A 9,745-nucleotide genomic window follows, 5' to 3' on the forward strand; every position below is an offset into this window, starting at 1 on the left:
TGGCAACACATTATCTTGAGATAACAAACACATGTCATTTTACCTGTTGCTAGGGAACATGACAATGGTGGAGATTTGAGAGTTCAGTCAAGAGTAAAGTACCACTCGTTACAAGTTGGCACCACTGAGTGATTGGGGGATGATGGACACATTGTCAACATCCTTTCTCAGGAATGTTATGTATAGCTGTCAAACTGGTGTGGAGTAATACCGAGGAGAGTATGAGGAGGCCTGCCTACTTTATTTTACCGTAGGTACAGTACAGCAGAACCGGTAGATCTGTTTGCTTGTGCTCTTGCCAACTCTGTAATGCCACACGTCTTACAAAGAACCTAATCTTGCACTTCAGCAACTGTAGTTCTCATTCATGGGAGACGACATGTTTTACTGTTGCATTGTCTTTGATTTCACTTTAGCTTCTCTGAAAACAGCTCTGTTTATCCAGTGGTGTGTGGTGGAGTATGATCAGAATGTTTACCCTGGTATCGTGCAAGACGTTCATGCAGAGAGTGGTGCTTTTGTGAAAACCATGAGTCGCGTTGGCCCCAACCATTTTTTTGGGCCAATGAGAGACGACATCATATGGTACAGACCACAGCATGTGCTTGGACTTGTCCCTGAGCCCCATCCAGTGACCAAAAGGCAGATGGAGCTGGATGCCTTGGTCTGGGAGGATCTTTCTAAGTCTTAGATACACTTGGAAACTCACTATACAGTACATACAAAGCAGGGCATAAAATCATACATTTAAATAAAATGTGTAGCTCTCAATTAACTCTTCCCTCTATACAGTTGAAGTCGGAAGTTTACATACACTTGGGTTGGAGTCATTAAAACTTGTTTTTCAACCACTGAACAAGAAATATGTGAACAAACTAGTTTTGGCAAGTCGGTTAGGACATCTACTTTGTGCATGTGTCTTTGGCATCATTTAAACTGAAGACATATTTATCAAATAACTCTCTGTAATTATTATTACGCAATTAACCTGATTAATCATGTAACTGTAACTGTAATTAACTAGGAAGTCGGGGCACCAAGGAAAATTTTCAGTTTACAGTTAGGGGAAGATGCTGGAGGTCTTGGCTGATTTCTTTTGATTTTCCCATGATGACAAGCAAAGAGGCACTGAGTTTGGAGGTAGGCCTTGAAATACATCCACAGGTACACCTCCAATTGACTCAAATGATGACAATTTTCCTTGGTGCCCTGACTTTCTTTAGAAGCTTCTAAAGCCATGACATCATTTTCTGGAATTTTCCAAGCTGTTTAAAGGCACAGTCAACTTAGTGTATGTAAACTTCTGACCCACTGGAATTGTGATCCAGTGAGTTATAAGTGAAATAATCTGTCTGTAAACAGTTGTTGGAAAAATTACTTGTGTCATACACAAAGTAGATGTTCTAACCGACTTGCCAAAACTATTGTTTGTTAACAAGAAATTTGTGGAGTGGTTGAAAAATGAGTTTTAATGACTCCAACCTAAGTGTATGTAAACTTCCGACTTCAACTGTATGAACAGGGTTCCCAGGAGTGGCAGGCTGATATGTTTATTGTCCTGAAAAAATATGTTTTATGTACCAAGGCCATTCCCTGGCTAACCATCCACATTGTTCCTGGCCAAACTGATGTTTCTTCTCCACAATGAATGTATGTAGTGATCGATAGAGCAGAGGAATTACATTCAGGGTGAGTCATCAGGCAACCAAGGCCAAGGAATGGAGAGAGAGAGGTGACCTGGAGGGAGTTCCAGACCTCAGCTTTTTATAAGGCAGAAAAGCAGAGATGGGTGGCTGACAAGGAAACATTAAACACAAAATGCACACACACTCTCCTATCTCTCTCTCACACACACTATGTAAATAAATTGTAATTGTTTATTTTATATATGCTTTTAGGATTGGAGATGTCTAGCTCTTTAATAACTGACAACATTCTATAATGAATACATATTACAATAATAATGCATAATAGAGTGACCAATAGTGACTGTGTTATGATTGTTTAGAGTTTTAATTAGTACACAAGTAGTGCTTCAGGGTGGGATCCAACCGTGTCTCAAAAGCAGCAGAAAAGGTCACCAACATGTAGGTTACGGCTATACACGTCTGGCTTGACTAGACTACCTGCTGATACCTGGCCTCATGCTATAGTCACAATTCCTTACAGCTCCACTCCTTGTTCCACAGAATCTAATCTTACATGTCATCAACCATAGTTGTCATTCATGGGAGACGACATGTTTTCTGTTGCATTGTCTTTGGTTTCACTTTAGCTTCTCTGTGAAAACAGCTCTGTTTGATTTAGATCCAATTCCTCAGAACTCCAGTCCTCACTTCCTCAGATCAGTGTCAATGTTTCTGTGGGTGAACAGTAAACACACAGCCACTGTTTTCAGTCCAACAGTTTTAGACCCACCGCTACAACACTACGCTTACTACCCGGGGAATATTGCACAACTCAGTGGTAATAAAAACAATATTCAATGTCTTGAACAAGACAACTGGAAGGCATTGATGATACAGAGTCAAGAACAATGTGTTGAACATATTTATTTTGTAGAGAAACATCTCTGAGAAGGAATGCAGTGGAATAACAACACCAAATCTACTTCACACTGTACACAGCATCATTAGTTACGATGAATAGAAAACATGACAGCTATGTCTGGCCAGCCGGCCAGATTGCTAGATCCTGCCTGCCGGCCAGAAAGTCAGCTAGGTCCGGCCAAGTATCTAGGTCCGGCCAAGTAGGTAGGTCCGGCTGTCACGTCCTGACCATAGTAAGATGTTATTTTCTATGGTAGAGTAGGTCAGGGCGTGACAGGGGGTGTTTTGTGTTTTCCTATGTTTCTATTTCTATGTTCTTAGGTTCTAGTTTTTGTATTTCTATGTTGGATTGTTTGGGATGATCTCCAATTGGAGGCAGCTGGTCCTCGTTGTCTCTAATTGGAGATCATACTTAAGTAGGGGTTTTTCTTCCTGGGTTTTGTGGGTGATTATTTTTGAGTAGTGTTTGTTTCTCCTCTGCGTCACGGTTTGTTGTTTTGTTCTATTCAGTTATTTTATGTATTGCATAGTTTCACGGATTAAATAAAATGTGTAACGAGACACACGCTGCACCTTGGTCCTCTCCTTTTGACAGCATAGACAGAATCACCCACCTTCAAAGGACCAAGCAGCGTGATCAGGAATGGACTTGGGAGGAGATTCTGGACGGGAAAGGACCCGGGAATCAGGCTGGGAAGTATTGCCGCCCGAGGGAGGAGATTGAGGCAGCAAAAGCAGAGCGGCGTTATTATGAGGCACTATACCAACCACGAGACAAGTGCGAGAGGCACCCCCAAAAAGTTTTTTGGGGGGGCACACTGGGAGTTTGGCAGAGTCAGGGTGGAGACCTGAGCCAACTCCCCGTGCTTACCATGGGGAGCGAGTGTAGAAGCAAGCACCGTGTTATGCGGTGACACGCACTGTGTCACCAGTGCGCATTCACAGCCCGGTGCCCGCGCCCCGCATTCGCTGTGTTAGGTTGAGCATTCAGCCAGGATGGGAGGTGCCAGCTCAGCGCTCCTGGTCTCCAGTTCGCCTTCTCGGTCCAGGATATCCTGCGCCGGCGCTGCGCACTGTGTCGCCACTGCGTGTTCACAGCCCAGTTCGTCCTGTGCCAGCTCCCTGCGTTTGCAGGGCGAAAGTAAGCATCCAGCCAGGACGGGTTGTGCCAGCTATATGCTCGAGACCTCCAGTGCGCCTCCACGGCCCAGTATATCCTGTGCCTGCCCCACGTACCCGGCCTCCAGTAAGTCTATCCAGCCTGGTACGTCCTGTGCCTGCTCCTCGCACTTGCCCTGAGGTGCGTGTCACCAGTCTGGCGCCACCTGTGCCACTCCCACGCATCAGGCCTCCAGTGCGCCTGCCCAGTCCAGGATGTCCTGTTCCTGCTCCCCGCACTCGCCCTGAGGTGCGTGTTACTAGTCTGGCGTCACCTGTGCCAGCCCCAAGCATCAGGCCTCTAGTGCGCATTCCCAGTCCGGCGCTTCCGGCGACAGTTCCCAGTCCGGCGCTTCCGGCGACAGTTCCCAGTCCGGCGCTTCCGGCGACAGTTCCCAGTCCGGCGCTTCCGGCGACAGTTCATTGTACGGCGCTTCCGGCGACGGCCTGCAGCCCGGAACCTCCTGCGGCGGCCTGCAGTCCGGTTCCTCCGACGATCCACGGTCCGGTGGTACTGAAGCAGAGGGATCAGCGGGTGGAGCGGGGGTTACGCCCCGAACCGGAGCCGCCTCCTCTGCTGGAGGATCCGCTGGAGGATAAGGTTATGTGGACTACACTAGAGCCACCACAGACAGGAGTTACCCACCCTACCCTCCCTTTTGTTTTTTTTGGGGGGGGGGTTTGTTGTTGTGTTTAGGTGCGGTCGGAGTCCGCACCTTTGCGGGGGGGGTACTGTCACGTCCTGACCATAGTAAGATATTTTCTATGGTAGAGTAGGTCAGGGGGTGTTTTGTGTTTTTCTATGTTTTCTATATCTATGTTCTTAGGTTCTAATTTTTGTATTTCTATGTTGGATTGTTTGGGATGATCTCCAATTGGAGGCAGCTGGTCCTCGTTGTCTCTAATTGGAGATCATACTTAAGTAACGGTTTTTCTTCCTGGGTTTTGTGGGTGATTATTTTTGAGAAGTGTTTGTTTCTCCTCTGCGTCACGGTTTGTTGTTTTGTCAATTTAGTTTATTTATGTATTGCAAAGTTTCACAGATTAAATTAAATGTGGAACTACACACACGCTGCACCTTGGTCCTCTCCTTTTGACAGCCGTGACACCGGCAGGCCAGCCAGATATCTAAGTCCAGCTGGCCAGATTGATAGGTCTGGCCAGCTGGCCAGATAGTTCCTGGACAAACTGATGTTTCTTCTCCACAATGAATGTATGTAGTGATCGATAGAGCAGAGGAATTACATTCAGGGTGAGTCATCAGGCAACCAAGGCCAAGGAATGGAGAGAGAGGTGACCTGGAGGGAGTTCCAGACCTCAGCTTTTTATAAGGCAGAAAAGCAGAGATGGGTGGCTGACAAGGAAACATTAAACACAAAATGCACACACACACTCTCCTATCTCTCTCACACACACACAATGTAAATAAATTGTAATTGTTTATTTTATGTATGCTTTTAGGATTGGAGATATCTAGATATCTTTAATGACTGACAACATTCTATAATGAATACATATTACAATAATAATCCATAATAGAGTGACCAATAGTGACTGTGTTGTGATTGTTTAGTGTTTTATTTACTCAATAAGTAGAGCCCCAAGGAGGGATCGAACCGTGTCTCAAAAGCAGCAGAAAAGGTCAAATAAGGTCATGGTGGGAAAAAGTACTGTATTGTCATATTTGAGTAAAAGTAAAGGTGCCTTACAGTTTTTTTGTGATTGCTTACGGAATATGGCTCTTTGTGTCAAAACTATACACACAAGCCAATTAAGACAACACTTGGAGATAAACATCTCACTATGTCAAAATGAAACTCTGCAATCAAAACCTAACAATCCTTTTTCAAACTGGCATTTTTGCAACAAAATGGTACGCACATGCACCATTTGAATTACTCTTTCAAAGCAGCAACACACTGATGTACTTTATACAAAACACTGCTGTCTTTAGTACTTTGTATACCTTTTAAATTTTCTCATACAGGATTCTGTGAAAGATTGTTCCAATACAGTACATCTACTCACATTTCAATGAACACAAAAATATAAAGGCTTCAGAAAACATTTTTACAGCTTATTTTTTGCCATTGCAGGTTTTTACAAACAAAACAAAAAACACAAAGTAGAATTACAGTACAGTAATTAATACAATATGTTACTGTAAACTCACGGAAACAAATGATTACAGTAAAATTACAGTGCAATGGTAAACAAAAAATAGTATTGTAAGGGATGGGGTGGATGGTTTATGGATCCCACCTTCTGTTAGGGTCTGGCCACATCACCTCATCCACATCACAAGCAATGTCATCCCTGGTTAGGCAACGGGGAAAATAATCGCCTTGCGTGCCATATCCAACCATGGACTGACCCCACCTCAATGACTCCGAATGCTTCTTCCATCGCTTGCAGAAGAGGCAGGCGGGCATGTGGTTGGTGGTCATACACTTTCCAATGCCAAGCCGAAAAGAATTCCTCAATCGGATTGAGAAATGGGGAGTAAGTACACAACTGCGAAGTTGTGGTTGGTGAACCAGTCCCTGACCAGAGCAGCCCGGTGGAAACTAACATCCCAGATGATAACAAACCTGGGCTGCTCTGGTCCGTCCTGTACAACTGCATTATGTAGTGCATCCAGAAATATGATTATGTGTGTAGTATTGTAGGGACCTAGGGGGGCATGGTGGAGAACTCCTTGTAGACTAATGGCAGCACACAAGGTGATATTTCCCCCTCGCTGCCCAGGGACATTCACAACGGCTCTTTGTCCTATAACATGTCGGCCCCGACGCCTGGTTTTAGATAGATTGAATCCAGCTTCAATGAAAATGAACTCATGAGGCTGTGCAACTGCATCAAAGTCCAGGACTCTCTGTAACAGAACATGCATACAGTATACCGTGAATATGGCGTAACTCAAAACTACAATGTCTACATTTTCACACAAGGATGGGGTGGTTTGGGTCAGACACATTGTCAAAACTATAAGGCAGGTGTCCCCACATCCAGAATGGGGGCACCTGCCTAGGTCACATACTGCTTTGTCTGAATGCATCTATACAGTGCCAATAGGACACAATCTACTGCCATTACTGTACTACAGTATAGTTCAGTGACATTTACTTGCACGTAGTCATAGCGAAGGTCTTTGACGCTAACGCTGTTCCTCTCAAATGGAACCCTGTACAGCTGCGTCATTGTAAGTTGGTGTTGACGCAAGATGTGGCAGTGTTGACATACTGACACAGTTGATATTATGGAATGTTGTGTGATCTGCAATGATTTGCTCTCAGTTAAAGTTTTACACACGTTTGCTGAATCTTTGGCCCATTTTCCCCAAACTCTGAACACAAAATGCTAAACTCTACAAATCTCTAGCAAAAGCAAACACTGCATTAAAAACTGTTTTCTCTCCTAAATGTTTTTTTGCATCAAAATGACACGTCATATGACTAGATCTGTCTACCAACCAACACACTGATGTGCTCAACACAAAACACTACTATGAATATCCCATCAGTAGGTTTATGATGTGCTCAACACAAAACACTACTATGAATATCCCATCAGTAGGTTTATGATGTGCTCAACACAAAACACTACTATGAATATCCCATCAGTAGGTTTATGATGTGCTCAACACAAAACACTACTATGAATATCCCATCAGTAGGTTTATGATGTGCTCAACACAAAACACTACTATGAATATCCCATCAGTAGGTTTATGATGTGCTCAACACAAAACACTACTATGAATATCCCATCAGTAGGTTTATGATGTGCTCAACACAAAACACTACTATGAATATCCCATCAGTAGGTTTATGATGTGCTCAACACAAAACACTACTATGAATATCCCATCAGTAGGTTTATGATGTGCTCAACACAAAACACTACTATGAATATCCCATCAGTAGGTTTATGATGTGCTCAACACAAAACACTACTATGAATATCCCATCAGTAGGTTTATGATGTGCTCAACACAAAACACTACTATGAATATCCCATCAGTAGGTTTATGATGTGCTCAACACAAAACACTACTATGAATATCCCATCAGTAGGTTTATGATGTGCTCAACACAAAACACTACTATGAATATCCCATCAGTAGGTTTATGATGTGCTCAACACAAAACACTACTATGAATATCCCATCAGTAGGTTTATGATGTGCTCAACACAAAACACTACTATGAATATCCCATCAGTAGGTTTATGATGTGCTCAACACAAAACACTACTATGAATATCCCATCAGTAGGTTTATGATGTGCTCAACACAAAACACTACTATGAATATCCCATCAGTAGGTTTATGATGTGCTCAACACAAAACACTGCTATGAATATCCCATCAGTAGGTTTATGCCTCTTGCATTTTCAGTGTTACACTGTAGCCAGTTGTAAAAGATTGTTACAGTAATGTATACCTAATCAAATATACATAAATAAACACACAAATGCAATACAGTAACAAAAACAGTCATTTATTTCCAAAATGCAGTATTTTGAACACTTGTGTTTTGTATGTAACACTTTCCATACCCAACAGGAGAAAATCTGGAAAGCATTGCGAGATAAAGGGTTTTCTGGACAAAAAATGAAAGTGGCTCATTCTTTAAACTCTAAACACAAAAACAGATGCAAAATGTAAGAAAAAAGACATTAGGCTGCATCCTGCCTCCTATTTTGGTCTGGCCACAGCACCTCATCTACATCACAAGCCATGTTCTCCCTGGCTAAACAGCAGGGAAAGAATCTTCTGGAGTGACGGATCCAGCCGCCGAAAGCCCCCACATCAACTTCACCACATGCATCCTCCATTGCCTGGAGAAGAGGCAGGTGTGCGAGGGGATGGCGATCATACACTTTCCATTGCCATGCCGAAAAAAACCTCTTCATTTGGGTTTAGGACAATAAATTGTGGGTGGTCAATGAACCAGTTGCGGACCAGAGCAGCCCGGTGGAAACTCACGTTGTACCAGATGACAACATACCTGGGCTGCTCTGGTCCACCCTCTGATCGGCTGGAATGAGGAAGCCATGATGAGAAGGACGGTGTTGTAGGGACCAAGGTTGGCATGGTGATGGAGGACGCCTTGCTGGCTAACGGCTGCGCACATGGTGATATTCCCTCCACGCTGTCCAGGGACATTCACAGTGGCACGGTGGCCAATAATGTTTCGTTCCCTTCTTTTGGCTAGGTTGAAGCCAGCCCCATCAATGTAAATACAAACGTACTGAATTGCAGCGGCATCCAGCTCCAAGACTCTCTGAAACAGACAAGACAATATGTGACATAGACCTAGAGTAGTCAATATGTTGAGGCACAATACACTGGATTACAGTACTGTAATGTGTCTATACAGTGCTAATATGATAGTAAATTAACAGTATAGTACTTACTTGCACATATTCATAGCGCTGTTCTTTAACCCTCTCTGAGTTTCACTCAAATGGCACCCTGTAGACATGTTTAATCTGGATTCGGTTCCGCTGTAATACACGGTCCAATGTAGACAAGCCCACCTGGGGAATGTTATTGAATATTGTGTTGTCTGCAATTATGTGGTTCTGGATTTCCCGTAGTGTAATGGTGTTGTTTGCCACCACCATGTTCACAATAGCAGTCTACTGTTCTGGTGTGAACAGCTGGTGTCTTCCACCATGGCCTGTCCAGCTGTCAGATCTGCAGAAGATCCCCAAATATATGATTGGTTAGAGTAAGACAAAATAATCTGTTTTCTTTCAATATGAAATGACATTACTGTAACATTGACCAACAATCACTGAGTAACATAGGCCTACTGATATGTCAGACTGCAGTATACTACAATATACATACATAAAGAGATTAGTGTAGATGGTAGGTAACTTACCGGTTGTCATTTCTGAATGTACAGATGATAGATGCAACCGTGTAGCGGCTCAGGTTGGGCTGAACTCTCTGCCCAGCCTCCCTCATACTCAATCCATGGTTGAGCACATGGTCAACCAATGTGGCCCTGATCTCATCTGAGAGA

General features: G+C 43.6%; 1 long non-coding RNA gene across 1 annotated transcript; it reads right to left on the bottom strand.

Annotated features, from left to right (window-relative positions):
• Window positions 1–8,190: 8,190 nt before the first annotated feature.
• Window positions 8,191–9,436, bottom strand: LOC115196335 (uncharacterized). The gene is made up of 2 exons (XR_003878836.1): window positions 9,129–9,436; window positions 8,191–8,995 (listed from the first exon to the last, which is right to left on the bottom strand). It is a non-coding gene; the product is annotated as an uncharacterized LOC115196335 (long non-coding RNA).
• Between the last annotated feature and the right edge of the window lie 309 nt (window positions 9,437–9,745).

Source organism: Salmo trutta, chromosome 6, assembly GCF_901001165.1.
Source record: "Salmo trutta chromosome 6, fSalTru1.1, whole genome shotgun sequence".
Classification (NCBI taxonomy): domain Eukaryota; kingdom Metazoa; phylum Chordata; class Actinopteri; order Salmoniformes; family Salmonidae; genus Salmo; species Salmo trutta.